Genomic DNA, 21809 nt, shown 5'->3' on the forward strand with positions numbered 1-21809 from the left:
TATCCGGAGCCGTTTGGAATCGCTTGGAAGTCGGCGTCAGAAGTCGTCCTGTCCGAGATCATCCGGAGTCATCCGGTGTTGCCCGGTGTCGTTCGAAGTCCTTCAGAGTAGAAGTTATCCGGAATCGTCCGGAGTCATCCGGAGTCGTCTGGAGTCGGCTGGAGCCGGCCGGAGTCATCCGGAGTCATCCGGAGTCGTCCGGAGTCGTCCCAAGCCGGAGTCTTTCGAAGTCGTGCGGAGTCGTCCGAAGTCGTCCGGAGTCTTCCGGAGTTGTCCGGAGTCATCAGAAGCCGGAGTCTTCCGGAGTTCTTCATAATAGGAGTTATCCGGAGTCGTCCGTAGTCGTCCGGAGTCGTCCGGATACATCCAGAGTCGTCTGGAGTTGTGCGGAGTCGTCTGGGGTCGGAGTATTCTGGAGTCATCCGAAGTCGTACGGAGTCGTCCAAAGTCGTCCAGAGTCTTCCGGAGTTGTCCGGAGTCATCCGAAGTAGAAGTCTTCCGGATTCTTCAGAGTCGGAGTTATCCAGAGTCGTCTGAAGTCGCCCAAAGTCGTCCGGATTCGTCTGGAGTCGGACAACTCCGGACGACTCCAACTCCGAACGTTTGCAACTCCAGACGATTCCAACTCCAGACAACTCCAACTCCGGTCGAAACTAGTGATTCCGACTTAGCCGTCATCGGAATCGGCCTATTAATAGCTGGAGTCAGATCGGAGTCGTGGATGCACTTCAGAGAGCATAAGGGACAGTAAAATTCATTAAAAATGCTCCAAAATTGGTATGCCAAACAACATTTAACTCGTTTGTACCAACTGCCACCGTAACTCTATTTCCCAAATAACGCCCTAAATATGCCTTAAACTATATCATTCGATCAACATAATTAAACATTCGTCTGCTACTGTGAGTGGGTTTGTTTTCTGTGTGTTTGTGTGCGCGTGCTTGTGCCATTTTAATTAATATTTCGGCAAAAAGCTACAATTAATAGACGCATATATGCTTACGCCTTAAATAGGCCCCCATTCCCAAACCCGCCCATCAATTTTACCTGAAAGGCATCAGCCGATTGAAAGGCGGCTTTGACGGTTGGACTTCATTTGCTTCACCGTATATATGGGGAAGGGGTGAAGCATCCTGCCGTATACAGAGTGTGAGTGTGCCAAAACGCATGTGGAAAGAGTAACACCAATAAATAGCATGCGAAAGTGTGCATAAAGCAAAAAGAAAAAGCGTCACTACTACAACCAGCAATCCGAAAATGCAAGGGGAGGGATAAATACAAATGTATGCGTAAGCAGGACCAGCAATCCAAGCATTTGAATGTGTGCATCGGTTTGTGCCGTGCTGAAAGTTTTTACTTTAGCTGCTGCTAGTGTAAAAACTTAAGGAAAGCTTAAAGTAAAAATTTTTTACACGGGGCGCCTTCGGAAATTGTTGGCTGGGTAGTACACCACCATCAAAACCGGCGTGCCCCGGCCGGCCGTGTTTTGTTCAGCATGATCAGAACACGCACCAACGGTGTGTGTCGGTGCCAGGGATCGCCTGTAATTGATATTTTCCATTAGCGCTAACGTCAACTGTGTGCGGTGTGTGGATGCGGCCGCTATGGAGCCGAGGAAGTGGTTTGAATTACAAACCGCCAACGCACACACCCCACCACACAGCCGAATGCATGTGCAGCGGGACACAACACGCGGTAGAAAACCTATGCTGCGCTGCTGTGGAATGTTTAAAAAAGGGTAAATAATGCGCGCGCTTCGGGCCTGCCGATCATGCATATCATTACGAGGAAAGCGTTTGTATTAACGGAAGCGAGAGGAAGGAACAGTACGACTTGCATTTCAAATGGTGGCGCGATGCATCCACAGCACAGAATTACAGAAAAAAGGTTTTGTCTCCCATTCCGTTAAATATTGAAAAACTGATGGCGTCGGTACGTTTTCCATCACTCGAAACCGAACAAGTGCGCTTGAAGGGAAAGGAAGCGTTAACGAGGATACGAATACGGGGAATATTAGGACCATGACAACACCACCAGCAGATAGATGTCGTAGCCCACAGAGCTTATTTGAATTTGAATAATCTATCAAGTGATAAAGAGCATTGACTGGGTTGAAGATCCTTGGCGTGCAGCACTAAATGGCGCTTATTTTACTTTGTATGAACTGTAAAATCCCACAATCTAATCTTGCAAGCAACTTGTTTTCGTGAATAGATTACTCCCGACCCATGAAAAAGGTCGGAAATAAATCAGAAACCTCAACCGTGTTCCACCCTGTGAGCAAAGATTGATTTGTAACTAAGTTTTGACTAGAAACAAGCCAAGTTCATATCAACAAACCGTGACCTGGTAAGCCCCTAGAATCAAAACTACACAAAAGAATCAAATATTGATTCCGACGTCTGGACTGTGTGTGCGCTTGGTGGGACAGGACGTTAGCCTCCCTCCCTGTTGGAGTTGGCCGAATCAACTCCAAACGTTGCATCAACTCCAAAAAAAGAAAAACGGGGTTGATCGATCACTTTTCTCACTCACGCATGCATGGCATAAACTTTAATCTTATCATTTTTGGAGGGCAAGCAGAAAAGAAGACTGCCAACAAGCTCCCATTACCAACATCGGACTCGGTTTGATATTTACGAGAACCTTTTACCGATCGTGTTACACAGTAGAGGTTTGTGATTTCAACAAAAAAAAAGAAAGGAAGAAATCGAAACACAAACCAAAACTTTTAAAATGCTAAAGGTACAAGCTACAGGCAGCCGTGTCCCCACAAGCGCTCAGCGCCGTTTCCCATCGAATGTCAAAAGCAGGGGGAGAACATGTTTCTTTAATTTGAAATTTAGTGAAATATATTCCTTCCGCTGCGCACGGAGGGGGAATGGGGGTTTGGAGAACGAATTAAAATCGCTGCTCTGATCGTGGAGATGCCAAAAGCCAGCAGCAGCAGCAGCTTCACGCTGCGCCTAAAGAAGAGCAGTTAAAGATTACACAACAGAAACAGCGTGGTGGAAGAACTTGAGAAACAAATGGGGACGACTGGGGGAGGATGGTGGATTTATTCCAACAGACAAGCATTTAAAATGTAGCAAAAATACAACCCTGCGTGTCTGTCTCCCCCAAAGGGTCGAAGGATCCAAGTCAAGCCAACCCAACACAAAAAAACGAGGCAAAAAGACACACAAGGACAGATAGCGATAGAGGATCGTTCTTCGTTTTTTTGTGCTTCGCTGTTCCCTAGATCTCGTGTCGTTTTCAGGAACCACCCAGAGGACAAGAGGCAGCGCGGGGATCAAAGTGATATCTTCAGTGAAAGACAACATCCCAATGCGAGTTTGCCTTCCAGCAGGGGTGGTTGGTGGTGGTGTTGGGAGGTTTGATGCTTCGATTAATCAAGCGTCAACCGAAGGAGCATAACGAAGGAGAGAGCCAGAGAACGAACCTTCCTCTTGGCTAGGCCTGTTGTGGACGAGGATCGTGAAGGAAGCTAGGACAGAGCGAGAGAAGGAGAAAGAGAACGAGAGCACGATCAGGTACCGGACGGGGAAGGATAGCGGGTGCACACAAGAGTGAACGAAACCAGACACATAAATATCAACAACCGTGAAGTCAAGTCGAGTCGTCGCAGCAGCACGCCGTGACCGGGACGCGGAGGAGATCCGCCAAGAAAAGAGAGCCTACACCATCGACAAGGGAGGAGAGAGAGAGAGAGAGAGAGAGAGAGGAAAGGAGGGAAACGCAGCAGCAAGGGCTGCGCGCATGAGCAATTAAATGTGTGTGGCGTGTCTTTTTCTTCTTTCTTTTTGCCTTCTTCCTTTCCTTCTCTTGTGGTCTCTTGCTTGCTTGTAGCATACACACAGAGACAGCCCCATGGACACAGACACAACTGGAAAGCGCAAGCTACACAGCACAAAAAAAGGGGTAGCAGCATAAGTTGAAAATCAGAAGGCAGCATAAAAACATCGCCTTAAACGAGCGCTGGGGGGAGGACACGAACGGCCTGCGAAGCGGGGGGTTCCGTATTTAAGCAGCGATTATCAAGTCAGTCGCGTTGCGTCGTTTGTGGTAAGAAAAGTGGAGGTTCCTTCTTCAATCTCTTGCAGCCACCAAGTCAAGGTTTCTTCGTGTTCTCGGTTGAAGGAGAGAGAGAGAGAGAATGACACTCCAGCATTACACCGTCTGCCTGTAAGTTGAGAAAAGGAAATCCAAGTTGAAGCCCGATGCCGTGTGTGAGCATGAGCATATGCACGATTGGAAACGGGGAACACACAACATAAACTCGAACTGCCTTCAGAGCCATCACCACACATGCAGCAACCTCGCGCTGTGGGGCGAGAGACATATAGACTGGAGCGAGACACGCCGGTGGACCGTCCAGAAAAGGGCATCCCATCCATCAGGGGCGAAGAAACACCCGATCCGCGGGTAACGGAACCTCCTCCTCCTGCTCGCGGACCTCCTTGGGGTCCTCTGCTGCGGGTCTGCTGAAATGAATGACATCTGGGACGTTTTTGAAATGGGTCGGCGGGACTGGTTAAGCATAGCGTGCACAACACACCCCGCACACGCCCTGGACACTACTCAAGGCAACACAGCCAACAAAAGCGGAAAAAAGGAAACTGTACCAACACCCAGAGACAACCGGGTGCTGCCCCAGACGAACTGAAAACGTTAATTTCTATTTTTGACATTTTTCAACAATATGTGTATAACAGACACATACGCACAAACGACCGCCTGCGTACATGTTTTTTTTTTTTTAAGGTTCTTGTTTGCTGTGGTACATATTCCAACTCTGCCACACCACTCCACTACGCCAGCCAGCCAGTGATGATATCAACAAAACCCCATGACTTGATAGCGCTTTCCAACGGGTCCACACGCCCCCCCCCCAACAACTGATAACGCTTGATCACCCCGCCCGCCTGTGTGGGTAGGACCGATCGGGCCGTGTAATACGGTTGAGTTTCGGGTCAAATATTGTTGCCGATTGATAATCTGTGGAGCGTAAAAGTGTAAACAAACAAACACTGGTGCGGACACCCGAGGGCGTTAGTCACACATTGGCCCTCTAGACCAACTGGGTTTTGCCCTGGGGGCGCTTAGAAACAACACGGGGACACGGTCACTGCCGCTGCAGACCATCAAGCAGACGATTGTGTAAAATTACGGCATCGTTATCAGGCAAAACCATTGCGAAAGTTTATCGGGAAATTATCAAACGCTTTGCACGAAATATTCCGAGGCCCACACGTTTTCAGTAGTTCCGTGTAGTGATGAGAAAAATGAAGTTTTTGTAGGAATCGATTCCGGTTAGCTCCGCAGTTTTTTGGAATCGATTCAGGATGGTAGGTCTGGAATCAGTTTTCGGAATCAAATCCAGAATCGGCTCCGGAATCGGAATCGACTCCGGAATTGGTTCCAGAATCGGCTCCAGAATCGGCTCCAGAATTGGAATCGGCTCCGGAATTGACTCCGGAATCGGAATCGGTTCCGGAATCGAAATCGGCACTCGAATAACCGCAAAAAATCAAAATGTATTTGTAAAATATCCATTCTCATGGAGATTCCCGGACTGATTTCGTTTCTAAAACTTCTTTTTTCAATTCAAGAACTAATTCACATTCCGGAGCTAATTCTAACTCTGGAGTCAATTATGATTAATTGGAGATGAAGATGGAGTCAATTATGATTCCCCGTTATCGGGGAAAATTGCGCGAATTCTGATTCTGATCGCGGAAACGATTCCAGAGCCGACTCCGTAATCGGCTCCGGAGTCAACTCCGAAATTGGCTCCGGAATCGATTCCAGCATCGGAATCGGCTCCGGAATAAATTGCGAACACGGAATCGGATTTTCACTATTGAGGAATAGCTTGACGAAAGGAATTCAATTTGTCATCAAAAATAGGATCTTTGACCCACTGGGCTCAAACGGCGGGTATTCATCGCAAGATAAGATTAGATCGCAACGATAAGCGGACTTTTCGGCAGAAAAAAATCAATTACAAATTTTAATCCAATTTAAAGAAGGTCTTTTGAAATTTCTTGTGACGTCGACGCACTGTGTAACTCTCTTAGTTGATGATATCATACCTTCAGTATTTCGTTGCCCCAAAAAAAGACATGATTAAAAAAGCATCAAACTCATCAAGCAAAACGGTAATAAATTGTAATAAAACATAACCCCTTTTTGGCCTACCTACAAGCACTAAAACAACCCCCTGTATAAAGAGTGATGGGTCGCAAAAAACAAACCTCCGCCTAAATTAGCGCATAATGCCGCAAAAAATGCCGCGGCCATTACTGGGAGGGAGATGGGAATAACAGCGGAGGAAGACAGGTTATTGTCCATTAATTAATAATAGAATCATAAAGCTTGTTTTTGTTTCCTGCGGGCCGTATAAAGCAAACGGAGCGTGCATGAGCGGCGCAGGGCGACTCCGAAATCGTTTCCACATGATCCTCGCGCTCTCTCCCCTCCCAATATGTGTGCTTGACTGTGTGGCCATATCGGGGGACCTTTTCCGCTCCCACAGCTTGTACAAACACAGAAGACACAATTGGAACCGCCAAACATGAAAATCAATTAGCTTCGCGTTTGTGGCCACAGCATATGCCAACACAGTGCCAAAGCTCCTCCGTGTCCGTGTCATTTCGCATTAGGAACGTTTTGCGGGGTGCGACGAACAAAAAGTCCAGAGAAGAGAACGAAAGGGAGAGAAAGAGAGGCAAGGTTCTGGAGGGGAAAAGAGGGCATATAAGAAAAAAGCAATTCTGCTGCACACGCACGTAATGAAGTGCCGTCTGGTGAATTAATTCAAGACCGCGCGCGCACCAATGACCGAAGGATGCCGGGTCAACATGGTTGATGCTGCTGTCCCCATACAGTGGTGGGTTCTGTGTGTGCCACGCAAGCACTTCATCAAACATACATAAACATTACATATATTGAAGGTCCGGCGAGACGGCCCACCGAACTACTACGAAGGGACGGATCAAGAGTGGGGAAAAGTGTGTCGGACAAACGTCCTAAACCCACCAAAACGGCCAAATTAAAATCCCTTTCCATACCTAAATGCGCTTCTACCCAGTCAGCAGCCATATGTTGGAGCTGTGGATTCTTCCCTTGCTCCTTGCCAAACGCAAGCGCCACCCGACGACGAACCTCCGCCACCAAAAGAAGCCCTCCTGGCATTATTGTTCTTATGGACGGGCGCGGGCCTTCGTTTGATCAGCACATGATGGAGTAATGGATATATTAATGCCCCTCTCTCCCCAGACAACACATACACACACTGGGGATGTCCCATCCATCCACTAGGGGACACGAAGCCAGAACAGTCGCCGGGCTGTTCATAAATTCATCACAGCACCACAGCACAACCAAACATATACACAACACGATCTCCATTCCGTTTTTTTGTGCGCAAAGGCACGTAAAGAAGGGATATGGGAATGAATACCCAATGAGACGGAGACCTCCCCAACCTCTCCAGAACAAAAAAAAACTCCTGACTGCGGGGGTGTGTACAAAGGAGTCGTACACATCGGCAAACATAACCAATTCGTATAAGTAAAGCCTTCTCGGGGGGGGGGGGGGGCCAATGCCACATAGAGAGAAAAAAGGGAAAAGAGCAACTCTTCAAGATTCACAAACGCGCTCCACAACGCACAGACAAAGTGTGTGTCTTTGGGGCGATGAGTTTGGCCACATCTTCACGGCAAGTCTTTGGCGGAGAGCGCACGTCTTGTGTTCGATATTCTCTAATCCCTCCATTTCATTCCCCAACTCCCGTCCTTTCCGTCAAACTTCGAACCAGTCTCCGGGATGGGAACGACCAGAATATGGGAGATGTTACCTCTCCTTCAAGTAGTAGCTACAGCCAAGCCGCAGCCATCAATCTGCCTGCTGTTGCTCCAAAGACGGTATAAGCAATACAAACAACAACCAGCTCGCTCCTCCATTTTGGATCTTCCCCCCGGTCCTTATCATATCATCCTCTCCTCAAACTACTCCCCGGTGTGTTTTGTTGTTACGACCTATCCCGCCGAACTTGCCAGCAGAACTTGCCCCTCTCGACCGCCATAAATAATGCTGCCCAGGTCGGTCGTTCTAAGGCTGTGGTGTGGTGGTGCGGACGGTTGTTCCACAAACAGAGTTGATCGGGGAGAACTTCTTTGAAAGCTCGCTGATCCAGGCGTTGTGCCTTTTCTTTCGTCGGCGTTGTTGCTTACACCTTCCTGCTACGCGCTGCTGTGGAGAACTCCCAAAAAGCTCGCACAAAGGGAGCGCGCGCGCACGGGTGTGTTATCTCCCTGTTTTTTTTTCGCTTTCTTCCGTGTTTATCGTGCTCCGCGGGTGGAGGTTTGGTTTTATTACGTCGCAGACGCATTTACCAAAACGTGCCTAATGCTTTTTGGAGCAATACAAACACACAAACACACACGCACACACCTGTTACTAGTGTGAGGTACTCCTCCTCCCCTTTGGACCATCATCTCTTTTTTTGCTTTGCTTTTATGGTTCCCCAAAGGTTTCGGTGGACGCATTACCTTCGCATCGGGGATCGATGTATTCGCTGATCTCGAAAAAGGGATTTTGACACGGTTTTTGGGAGTTTAAAAATAGCGTCCTAAAACCCCCGCTGGAACTCAATTAACGCCCAAGTGTGTCCAGATCATGGCGCAAAAGAGAAGAAAAAAAAAGCCTAACAACGTGTCGGGATGAAGCTTTCCAATTATACGTCACACCAACGAATGGCTTCCAGTTGACACAATCTTTGCCCGAGGGAACGAACAACGAGGTCGATGTAAAACAGATTTCAAATTTGATTGCTAAATATAACCGTGAGCCTCACAGCCTCTGGAAGGGATTTCGTTGTGAGGGGAGAAGTAATTTTGGAGCAAAGTTCTTGGTTCTGTCAGTTGTTTGCAAAGAACATGGGGCATAAAATTGTTATTTTTGTGAATTGTTGGGGGCTCTTAGCAAGATGCGCTTATAAGACTTAAAATTTGAAAATATTCGCTATGAACACATAGTACGTGTAAAGCAGAACCTCATATGTCCTGATTGGAGATAAGAAGATATGGTATCCTCTAAGTCCTTGGACATGAGTTCGATGGACATTGTGATTGGAATATTCGTTCCAATCCTACACTGGACATCTCAAATGTCCTAGGCAACATCCCAAGAGGTCCCAATGAAAATCTCAAAACCATAACCAGTTTCTCCAATGATGTTGTCCGAAGACGCCCAGTCATATTCCATTCGATCAACAAGTGCCAAATACAGAGTTCCGAGAGGTCTTCAATGACACGTGCAAATGCCAATTCGCGTAATACTGGAAGGTTTAGTGCAACAAACAACTGACTTAACACCCTTTGACCGAATTCCAGACTTTTGTAGGCTTAGACTCACAAAAGGATAGATCAATCGTGCACACTTCAGGAGGCAAGCCCCCTAGAAGTACCATCATACGAAGATAGCATGTGTGTGCCTCAGCGGATATTTCCAGTCACCTCATCAGACGATCACACTTCACATTTCCCTCCGATTTCATGATAATCCCAAACATCAAAAGACACCTTCCCACCCACTTCAACACATATATGCCCAGCCGGATTTATACATTAATCCTTCGCAAATCGCATTAGGTTGCAGAGCTCCGGGAAGTCTCTCTCTCTCACACTCTGGAGCAGCTCGCCGCACCATCGAGGAGGTTGGGTTTCCGGTGAACTCACAAAACGCACTGCTGCATTCCAAAGTTATTGCCTAAGCTCCATCGCTCCCCGCTCCCCTCCCTTCCACACCGGGTACTTTGAATTGCGTTTGGCAGAATTGCTGGAACCCGCTGTCGCAGGATGCAGGACGAGGGCCGTAGTGTAATTCGCACGAAGGTGAGGGTGGCTGGAGATGGGGGCTGTTCAGTTCCACGGCCTAAATGCCAGTACCGAGTAATAATAATTACACATCCCGGGGCCCTTGGCTTGCATATGTGTGTGTGTGTGCGTGTGGAAAGAGCAGCAACTTTCTTCCTTGGTAATGTGTGACCTAACAAACGGCTCGCGAGAGCGAGAGAGAGTGAGAATGAGAGCGAGGGAAAGAGAGAAAGTAGGTAAGGCGATCCCCGTCTGCAGAACGGAACGGTTCCGGGAAAACCGGAGTCCATGCCGGATTGCCAGAACCGTTGCCAGCGTCATCGTGCAGCAGCAGCAGCGTGGCACAAACCAAAACAACAAGCACACACACACACTCTGGTGCTGTTCTTTTTGTTTTACTTCACTTTCGTCCCCCATGTTCGCCCGTACATTGCGTTCCACGAATGCAGTTTTAAGCGAAAGCCACGACTGCCCTGGCATGCCCTCGAAGAGACACGTGGGTGGGTGGGTGTGAGTGTGTGGCGCACTCGTGTGGGCGTGAGCAGTTTTTCAGCAGAGCGGCTCCTCTTCAGGGGATTGAAAATTTGATTTTTGCGTTCGAGTCACACACACACAGAAACACACTGAGAGAAAAGGAATAAAAGGACCAAGCAATTATCCTTCGGAGGAGGAAAAAACAACAAGAAACAAAAACATTGTTTGCATTAGCGGTTGTTCCTGCTAATTGACCCCGAGAGCCCGTCCCCTGACCGCTCGTGCACACACACACACACATACACACATCGGGCATCGATAGGCATGACATCCTTCGATCGATTAGGCGAAGGGATGGAGAAGGCTCGAGCCATGACAGGGCCGAAAAAAAGGAACCTTACCGACGAAATCGACGTTCACTCCGTCTTACATTCTCTGTTGCTCTCGCTCGGAGCGCATTTTCCACCTTCACTCTCTCTCTCTCTCGCTCTCTCTCTTTCTCTCTTGTTGTACACCAACCTGATGCTTCTGTGTGATTTTCGCTGCTTGTTTGATGTTCGTCCTTTTTTCCTTCACGTTTGTATTTGGCCTACTACTGTTGCTCTCTCTCTATCTCTCTTTCTCGCAATACTCTTCCATCCTATCATCTGGATTGACGGAACCGGACGATGGCGACGGCCGTGCAATATGATCCTGGAATTGATACATACACACACACACAAACACTTTGGGTATTACGACATCCCCCCCTCACACACCCACAGACACAGAGCTCCTCTTAAGGGATGATTTTTCCGTCAGCCACCCAACGGTTTTTTTTTGTTACACATCCGCTCAGTCGTTTTTCTCTCAACCTGTAACTCTCTCTCTCTCTCTCTAGCTGTTCCCTTGCCCTTCCACAGGACACACAGAGCTGGTAGGGAAAAACGGTCACCCTCCTTCTCGCATCCTTCGATGGCGACGGCGCTCCCGGGAAAATTACACCCAACTCGAACCTGTCCGAAACGTGTCTCACAACGGCGCAACCGATGGCCTTTTTCCCGTCCACACACTCTCACACACACACACAGGTGACCAACACCGTGGTACGAGACAGTTGGGAAGGGTGGCCTTTTCCTTCGTTCATTCAGCTCATTCTATTACTGGGAAGCAGGGCAGCTTTTCCACACTCTGCTGCCCCCCTCGTGCCAAGCCCGGGGGACCTGAGACCCTGTGCTGATGGATTTTGACAGGGCACACACCACCATCATCGTAGGCGCGCAGCAGCGAACAAAAAACGGTGGGGTGAAATACACTTACAGCGCACATATACAAGCGCGCGCGCACACACACACATTACAGCATTTACACCCGAGCAAGCGTTCGCGCACACGCGGGGAGCAACAGCAGCGGACGATTTTCCCGGAACCCGAAATGTTTACGTGCAGTTCAAGGAAAATGCCCAACGATCTAACATACAGAGAGAGAGAGAGAGAGGGGAGGAGAGGAGAGGAGAATCGAATGGGGTGGCGGCACGTGTCTTGATGCTTTTATGCTATTATAAACAGGCACACATAGGCACACATGGGGTTTAATTCCAAAACTTACGCCGCGTAGTTTGCGCTGTGTTGCAGTGCACTTGGAAAATCGGGCTGGAAAAACTCACCTTTCTCAGCTCGCCCGTGGTGCTGCTCGTCCGCTCTCGACCTGTGCTGATTGACAACGGCCTGCTCCGCCTCTCATGGCTTGTGCTACGGGGCTGATGGCTGATGGAAATGATGTTGTACGACGACGAACCCACACACGCACACACAGACCAAAACTTTGCAATTTTTTCGGAACAATTTCGGAACAATTTCTACATGCAACGCAACACACATTCACTTTGGGATTGGGATGAAATAGACACGATTTGGGGATTTTCCTTCTCAACGCCTGCTTAACCTTTTTTCCTTCGAAATTCACATAGGCACAAACACACACATACACAGGCGCGCACACTAACAGGACGTTCTTCAAACACAACGACACAATAACAGCAACGGCAACAACAATACTGCATCCGCGGGGCCACCCCGTAGGTGGATGTAGAGGATAAACGGGTATGTGTGTGTTTTTTGTTGTAAACCTCCTTCGGTTCTAGAGCTGCCCTGTACACCAAAGGGAGACTCCCCGCTTCCGGATCCAGGAAGGAAGCCCGGAGCGTGCAGCCGAGTGAGCTTAACCTCCGAGCACTCCCCGCGCTCTTCCCACTCTTACTGCGTCGTTTCCACTTCCACCGTTTTGCCCCTTTCCAGACCCTTTGCAGCCTTGCACGTTGCAGCGTAGGTGGGAAAGGAATGGAAAAACACAACCATATCACACACCCGCACACAACCACACACACGCGCGTACGGGATGAAGCTTTACGGACGCTCTGCCCTAGGTTGCATTCCACCGAAAAAGGACGTTCACACACCCACACACGCACACACTCTCACCACGAACGCATCTAGAACGCACTTGCAGCACCAACACTATACATACACGCACACATACAAACGGAGCGCACGTTAAAAAACCCGGAATCCTTGTATAGACAGACAGAGGAGGGGTGCGTTTTGTAAAAACCAAATCAATTGCTCCGTTTGCTGCTAAACAACAATTGTTCCGTTACCGTCTGTTTCCCTCAGGGCGAAACACTTTCCTGATCCTGCAATGCGCAGGGAAGCTGGCGGTGGTGGTGTGTGTGTTAAATTTGCTCCACCAAGCGCGAGCAAACGCAAAAACACGACTGTGCGTCCGCTTGTGGTATTTCGGTCTGTCAGACTGAGGTTGTTTTGGTTCGAGCGCTGTCAGCGGACCCGCTCAACCCGGTCGGGGTATAAACGCGCGCCCGGAGCGCGTACCCAGTGGGCAAAGTTTGACGTTTGAGAATTGGTGCGGGTGCTGACAGCACTGGATGCGAGCAGTCAGATAAGAGTCATATAACGAAATGAAAGAAATAGAACCAATAGATGAATGACATTTTAAAACGTTTTTGTGTTTTTTTTTTTATTATTCTGTTACACTGCTTCGGCACTGCAGTAAGGCAATGCTGGCGTTTCGTGACATTATGATCGAAGGAGGCCATACATTTGTGCTAACACATAGACGGTCGGACAGATAGAAAGTGTCGCCAAAAATTGTCGCGGAAAACTTTTTCAGTCGTCTATAAGATGAAAATATGCCGGAAATAGAAGGCAAGGACGAGAACATCAGTAAATAGTTAGCAATTTATTAATCTATATAAAAATAAAAATAGGATGTACCCAAATAGCCAGCTCGAACTCTATAGCTGATTTGAGGCTGTTTAACGTCGTACTTTGTGGCTGATTAAGAGATACGAAGTACTTTGCGAAACTATGGCGCTTTTTAACAAGCACTCGGTACTTTTTGGAACCTTCCCAAGCGCCACAGATTAAGCTTAAACGACTGGAAAATTGAATATCCATAGAAAAAAAATGAAAGCTCTACAGCTTCGTTGGTTTGATCAATAGATGGCGTATTACAACTCATCATTATATTGCTATCCTTTTCTTGCAATGTGTTTCGACAAGTTTCATCTTATCATGACGTATATAGCTTCTAACTTTCCGAGCAAAAATCTATATGAATGGTCTTGTGGTCAGATACGTGGGTATCAACACCAACGACCATTACTCAAATCTCACTTGCTTCAGTGCTGGTGGTTTCCGTTGGAGTTTAGTATTTAAACAAACGTATCGCCGTTCTAGTTCTAGCGATGCATAACTTCAATGCAAAACCATACAACACTACAGAGGAAATGAGAAAGCTCTCCTCCAAGCGATGAAGCTCAACTGGTTGGGGTATCCCACCAACAGAGAGCGCCACCAGCTTTTTCGCTATTTTTAGAATGCATGAGTCGTTTGCCATCTGCTAAACGAAGTCTTTCTATATTCCGTTTAGGTAGAGAACTTGAGTCGTTTAGAAGCCGTTTAGTGGTCGTTTAGTGGATTTGTGGCACTTGGGTAGTGCATACAAAATGTATGTCCTACCGGGCAGATTATGGTTCGATGAATGAAACATGGCATTTGCTCGAACATTACTAATCATTTCGTTTTATTACAGGATAATGCCTCCACAGGGCAAAAAAGAGCTCGAGCAGAGCCAATTGTAAGTATTATTACAGCGCCTACCATACAGCATATTTAATTATACTATTTACACTGTTTTGCGGGTCAGTCTCGAATGTGAACGGCATTATTGAACAATCGCGAGAAGTTTCTTAACAGCTCTGCTGTCGCAAATCATGATAGTTGTTGAAAAACATGTGTGTGTGTATGTTTGTTTGTTTGTCTGAAAATTATTAATCATTTCGTTTTATTACAGGTGAGGATCCGCCGGATCTGTTTGCCAGGTCAAGCACCTACAGTAAGTATTACTATACAGTAGGTGACCGCTAACTGGATGTGTTTTAACTGGAGTGCTTTTTAACTGGAGGTTCGCTAACTGGAGTGACTCTCAGTTAACGAACACTTAAACGTCAAAACATGAAATATCCGGAATCTCATGAAGAGAAATTTGTCGCAAATGTGCATTTTTCAAACAAATTTAGGATCTCTTGCCTACGTTTGCTATTAATTTTTGTTATTACACGAATTACTATACTTTATATCAACATAAATGAAAAAAAAAGTTTGGTATGTTTATTCCAGTCAACGCTAATCAAAACAATCAATCCATAGAAACGTCACTCCAGTTAGCGAACATTGTTCGTTAACTGGAGCTTGTTTACCTCTCAGTTAGCGGTCACCTACTGTATAACCAATCACCCAACGTTTTGAATCATTTAAGGCCGCAAATACACGACGCGCGTTTCCGCGTAATGTCATTCGCGTTTCCGTTGTAATGAAATATCATTCAAAGGCACTACCAGGGAAACGCGCAGCTATATTCTTGCTGGATATCTTCGCGGATCTGTTATACGCGTTGCGCGGAAACGCGCGTCCTATATTTGCGGCCTACTGGAATAAGTTAATCTCTCATCTGCCCAAGTACAAACGCAAAAATGTTTTTTTTTTGTTGTAGATAACGTATGAAAGATGCCGGGACAACCGCTACACGGATTTTGGGCAACAGTTAGAGCGACTAACGTGGCCGCTAAAAGACGATCTAGCTACAGCCGTCTGTGCTGATTGTGGTCGACTCATTGTCCTATGATGAATAAGGGTAAGAAAAATAAAATATCTGTGTAAAAGTCACTTATAGCCTGGGTTAGTCAGTCTCGCATGTCAGTTTCGAAAGTAAACATTGTTATTCACCGCATGCAAAATGTTGTTCCACATCGATCTGATATTTCATTTCTATCGCAATAATGTTTAATTTCTACAGCATGATTTTCAACACGACTCAAGCTGGATTGAGTTTGCCAGTTATTGTTATGTGTTGAAAATCATGCGTTGAAACTAAAATTTTATTTTCAAGCAAATACACCATTTGACAGCTGTTGAAAAACATAATGGATGCGAAGAATAACAATGTTTACATTCGAAACTGACTTGTAACACCTTGTAAGTACTTTTTACCATACTTGTTACCGAGATTTTCAGCCATTTTGCGTGGAAGTTAGGAACTTGTGCGCAAGCTGGGTTATACTTTTTACCAAACCGCGTATCTCGAATTTCCGTGTACGTCGAATCGCGCCGTTTCGAATCAAAATATAGCTAATTTTCGTGTAACTTTGCATGTAATGCGGCAATCCTATATTTGGTTGTTTGTGTTCAATCGCTTTTGCGCTTTATTCTTGCCTAATGTGGAAAGGCCTTTAGTGCTGGAAGGTTGCTCAACCCTGCCGCCAAAAGCTTTTGCCAAGAATTTATCCTCAGCTTTGAAAAAGCTTGCCTAAAGCTACACTACCATTGTATATAGCGCCCTCTACAAAATAATGGCTTTTGTCCTGAGCTTTTCAGAAAACGTGCTGTAGTTTCGTTATTAAAATTGAGTATCTAGCGATAACCGTTGCCGGTTAAGACCTGGTTGTATCATTAGTGGGCTTGGCTTTCAGTGACTTACTGAGTACACATAGTAGAGTAGTCAGTCCTATGTATGGGGACACAGTCCATTTGGGGTTTGAGCCCCTTACGGGCATGTTGTTAAGTCGTACGCGTTGACGACTGTATCATCAGACCGACCCGATAAATGAATAATCATTGGTAATTGTTTATTAACACTTTTCTTGGTTTGAAAAGAAATGAGTGAAATAAAAAATATGGATAAATGTAAAATGGTAGGATTAAAACAAAGTAGAAACTGAAACGAATAATGTAGCATTATCATTACTACAACATGTACAAAAAAAGTCATGTTACAAAAAACAAAACTAAGGAATTTACGCAAATCAGTGCACTGCAATCTCGCGTACCGTGTGGCTTGCGACCAAAAAGGTTTCTCGCGCAACGTTTCCCATTGCTCTCTTGGTTGATTTGGTTACGCGGTGGCATTTAACTACTGCATTTTTCATACCATTTTGTAGTAAAGAGAAATAATTTCAAATACGTATCACGCTACTGTCAGAACCACAGAACAGGAACGCTCTTGGCAGGGGGAACGAAATCGAAAATGTGAAACTTTCGCATGAAACTTTATTGTGCGTTCAATATTTTATGAACGGAATGAACCTGCCACCCACGAGCGGCAATGTTGAAACAGTATAAACATTTTTGAACGGATCCCACCAACGGTTGTAGACTAAAAAATGTACAACGAAAAAAAAAAAATGATTACAAAACGGACATGAAAAATACAACCCCACCGCAAAGGATGAGCTTTTGTTTCTAACATTTTACGACCCATAAGTATCTGGCATGTTATGACTTTAAGCATAATGAAGGAATGTGTGTGTGTGTGTGTGTGAGTGTGTGTGTGTGTGTGTGTGTGTGTGTGTGTGTGTGTGTGTGTGTGTGTGTGTGTGTGTGTGTGTGTGTGTGTGTGTGTGTGTGTGTGTGTGTGTGTGTGTGTGTGTGTGTGTGTGTGTGTGTGTGTGTGTGTGTGTGTGTGTGTGTGTGGGATGTGCATGTGGTGTATGATTTTTTGTTTCTCTCCTCCCGCCAATTGCATAGCCAATGTGTGTCCATTTTTTTTATGTTTAACTTAAAGTTCACCCCGCCCCGAGTCACATACGACGCCCTGGACGACATCCTTCCGTTTGCATAGGAAACATTGCACCAACCCCACGCAGTGTGTGTGTACATTGTAGCCAATGTAGCATTGCAATTTTCTAGCCCCCGTTCAACACTTGACACTCCAGTGCCCGGGAGAAGTGCACAAAGGGGGAGCACTCCTCGGCAATAATGGTCATACGATGGAGCCAACTGGTGGTTTCCACTCCAAACAGGGAAAAGGACGTTTGGAAGGACAATATTCTTCATCATATTTTATGACCACTTCAGCGTCATAAAGCACCGCTTGCATAGCTTGTCGAGTCGGGCCCGTTGTGGTAGTCGGTTTTGAGTGAATCCCGGAATCCAAAACAGGATAGGACGGGTGACGGTGGCTAACATTTTAAGATTGATGGTTAAGTGCAAGCGCCGTGCCGATGCGCCGATGTGGGAAAACACATAAATGGAAATTTGATAGACTTCAATATTTTTTTTTTGGGTAGCTCGGGTGTGTGTGTGTTTCGGGTGCAATTGACTGGGATGAAATGTTTACGATGCACACTTACAGTAACGGGTGGATTAAAATGTATTTGCCAAAGCGAATTTTGTTTTGAGATTTAAGTAGATTTTTCGTTCGAACTGACGCCTTAGTACTAGTAAAGATGGTGGAAGATGGAGGAAAAAATGAAATGGTTCTAGAGGCATTTTGTGACATTTTCGTTAAATAGGAAAAAATACGCCTAAAAGTATGCAATTTACATAACAAAATCGTCACAGAAGGATTTAATTGATAATTTTGCTTAAATTCTGTATTTCTAAGGGTAACGTTGTAGTCCTTTATAGTATTATTGTATTTTGTTAAACCACATCTATAGTATCCTCATTCAGTAAGGAGAATAATAATCATATATTGTTTTATGCCAGCAAAAAGACAAAAGCAATTGCGAACCTTTTTCCATAGCGAACTCTTCAGGACATTCCGCGCATATTCTGCGGCGAAGGTGTTTATGTGTTTCACTGCATTTCTATTTCTCGGTGAATTGCATTACAACTTTCATTACGTGGTTGTACCCTATCTACACCCACTTCCAGCTGCTGCTTTATCCCCTCAGCTCTTACCGTTTGATTGGTTCCACTTTACTCCCGCTTTGAACAAGTGGAAGCAATAAAATCCACCAACGGTTCCAAAAAAATCAAGCGAAACAGGGCGACGAACCATCGCAACATCGCATACATGCGGAAACGATTTTTCCCCCTCTCTAGCTGAAGCTATTTTTTGTTCTTTCTATTTTAAGAATTGCTCAATCTTGAATTTTTCCCCTCAAATCGCTTATCTTTCAGGTAGATCCACGTATCGTAAGGGTGCGAGAGCGGTGCGGCAAGCAGAGTAATGGCCAATTCGCTTGTTTGCCGAGCGAACTGTGGTGAAGAGCAAATCACGGCTAGGCCCCTGGATGCCCCGAAATAACGACTGCAGCGAAGGCAGAAGGCAGCAAAAAACGCAAAAAGCCACCAATCGTCACATTCTCCTGCAGGCGGGAGGGTTTTCTCCAGTGCTTCACAAAGTAGCGAATAAAAAACCGAACGAACCCCTAACTTCTTACCTTGCTATTCATTGCAAAACTGCTACACTGTGAGAGGGAAAGTTTTAGAGGCTGGTTCCCCTCCATCTGTACATTTTCACGTACCGGGATATTCGTCCTCCTTCCAACCAAGCCGTTGCTCGAACAGTGCGAGGTGAAAGTGGCTCAGCAAAAGTAAAATAGATGGTGTGAACTTGAAGCGGTTCCACACTTCCCTTTTACCGGTTGGGAATCAGCCCTGGGTACCTAAGCTCGTTATGGGTTCGTACCTCTTCCCAAGGAGTACTCTCCCGACCACTGGGTGCTTCCGGGTTTCGGGACTACAACCAACGCACGGTACAAACGACTACACTCTGCGGAGGCTGCGATTTTCATAAGTGATTTGTGGGATGCGGACGAAACGTGCGAAAGTGCGTTGTTTCGGAAGTTGCTCCGTAGCTGGGTGGGAAAAATGCGGCAAAGAAAGCAGGAATCGAGTCCTCCTGCAGGGTGAGGCCTCCCATGCGTCCTTCCTTTGCCGTCCCGTTTTACAAAACAACAGAGACGTTCATCCAAATTTATTTACGTTGAGATTAGAAAATTTATTTATTTATTTATTCATGCAACAAGAAGTTTCACTTTCAGGGGGGGGGGGGGAGGTCGTGGAGATTTCTTTTCCCACCGTTAAAATGCGGGATGAAAATACGGGCAAAAAAACGCGGAAAGAGGGTTTTTTTTGTATTGCTTCCAAAGGAAGAGGACGTGACAAACGCAATGGCTAGATAGACGCTTAAACCAGGGAGATGATTTCTTTATCCATATTTAATATTGTAATGGGATTTTAAGAAACGGTTTATTACCTCCGGAGCTGGCCTTTTCGTTGCTTTTCTTAGAAGAAAAAAAGGATCAATATTTTTCTCCCCGCCTGCCCGTGTAAACTGATCTCCTTGTCCTTGTTCGTATACCCTCTTTGACAGGCTCCGGTGTCGGTTACGATGGAAAGGATAGCGAAGGTTATGCGGAGGGTTAATTGTTGAAACGTACATCCGTTTTCTAGCCGGGCGGGCGGTCAGTGGTGCTGGTGGTGTCGGTTTGATTAAGGGTCGATCATGATAATCGGACGAAGCATCAGCGGGAGAAAGTCGAGGACGAAAATGTTAATGAGTGAAATAATTGAACTTCCGGCGAGGAAAACAGATAAAGAGAAGGCAGGTGAAACACTTTCACGCACGAATAGAGAGTCGGTTTTGCGTGTCTGGGGGAAGGCTTTGCGTGCGATTTGTTTTTGCAATACAAAATTTCATAAATATCATAAATGTATGCTGCTCTGCAAGATGTTAAAAATGGATTTTTTGTATTCAAATACGTTACTTTACCACTGCAAGCTCTAACAAGAATGTCTAAATCCTGACGCAATACCACGGTTTGGTTCTGTGAATTAGCTCAGCCACTGTCCGTCAGCCTACCTAAGCGTGAGCCTACCACGTATTCGCTTTGCTCCAAAAGTCCAAAAAGACCTGAAAAAAATAACGATCCCTCCCTCCATCTGTCATTCGAGTACGTTGGTCAATTGCTTGTTGCTACAATAGGGAGAACATTGTGAGGGCTTAGAGAGATTATCGTTGGTGGGATTTTTCCAAACATGCGGGCTTACTCATCCAGCTGGATTGTGCATCTCGGACGAATGATTTAGAAGCAGTGGATAATCAAACTGAGCCTGTCCCACATGGCTTTAGGGGGTTGAAAAACGTGGTCATGTGTTGCCTTAGTGCCTATTTTTAAACTGACAGAGACTGAGCCAACCAAGATACGACGCATATGGTTGGCTAGCTTTTCCTATACGAATACAACAGGACTGTATACGATTCAAATTAGCATTGTTACTGTAATCTCTATCGGGAAATCGGAGAGAGAAATCCATCACAAACTTTGGTAATGAATACAATTATAATTTGCTTAAAAAACGAAACAAAAATATGGCCTTGAAACACGCTTGATGCAGTGATAATAATGATGCACTTCTGTTCACCAAAAAAGTTGAGAAAATAATTTGCTTTTTTCTGATATGAAGAGAGGTAAAACTCCCACTACTCTTACAATAATTGGAATTTAAATAAAGAAGCGCTTCTGGTCGGAACAGGGCTGATAACAGTATTTTCTTTTTTTTTTTCAACCAACCCGTAAAGAACCTTCCGAGGTGACCAAAAAATTGGATACATGAATGTCTCTCCGCTTTTCCGAGGTCCCCGGGTTTTCCCCCCGTCCCGTCCGGCGTCACATTACTCTTCCGGGGTAATATTCGTTAAAGGGTTGCTTCCGCTAGAACGACACAGCACAATTGGCCCCATAATCTTATCGGATGTCAGTCAGCGTCCGATGTCGGGCGGGCCCGGATGGCTTGGCGAACTTTTTTTTCCTCTTTATCTGTGCGTGTGTGTGTGTGGGCATACGAAAAAGGAAACTTTTTGAAATTCATACATGAATGAAACATTCCACACGAAACAGAAGAATGCAGATGAGTTGGGATAGGGGGAAAAAAACGATACAAAACCGACATCGTGGGCGTGTGTGTGTGTCTGTTTTGCTCTTTGGTTATCTCCCCAGCGGTGCATATCTTACGCCAGAGTGGTCCGCTGATATATGTTGGCGGCTGATCAGACTCAAACAGGACCCTCAGGCAGGCTGAGCGTGTGTGTTCTGACCTCGCACGCGCGCGCACACGCTCGCGATTTCTATCCAACCGACTGAACTGCCTGTCGGGTCGGATTCCTGCC

At 46.1% G+C, this 21809-nt stretch overlaps 1 protein-coding gene across 1 annotated transcript in view; it reads right to left on the minus strand.

Moving 5' to 3' along the window:
- The window catches only part of LOC120956007 (tyrosine-protein kinase hopscotch), a 30372-nt gene extending 17216 nt beyond the window's left edge, over nucleotides 1–13156 (minus strand). Inside the window, exon 1 of the mRNA XM_040377341.2 lies at nucleotides 12001–13156. The gene's annotated coding sequence lies outside the window, so the exon portion shown is untranslated. The remainder of the gene's footprint in view (nucleotides 1–12000) is intronic.
- Nucleotides 13157–21809: the final 8653 nt, after the last annotated feature.

This window comes from Anopheles coluzzii, chromosome 3, assembly GCF_943734685.1.
Source record: "Anopheles coluzzii chromosome 3, AcolN3, whole genome shotgun sequence".
In the NCBI taxonomy this organism is placed as follows: domain Eukaryota; kingdom Metazoa; phylum Arthropoda; class Insecta; order Diptera; family Culicidae; genus Anopheles; species Anopheles coluzzii.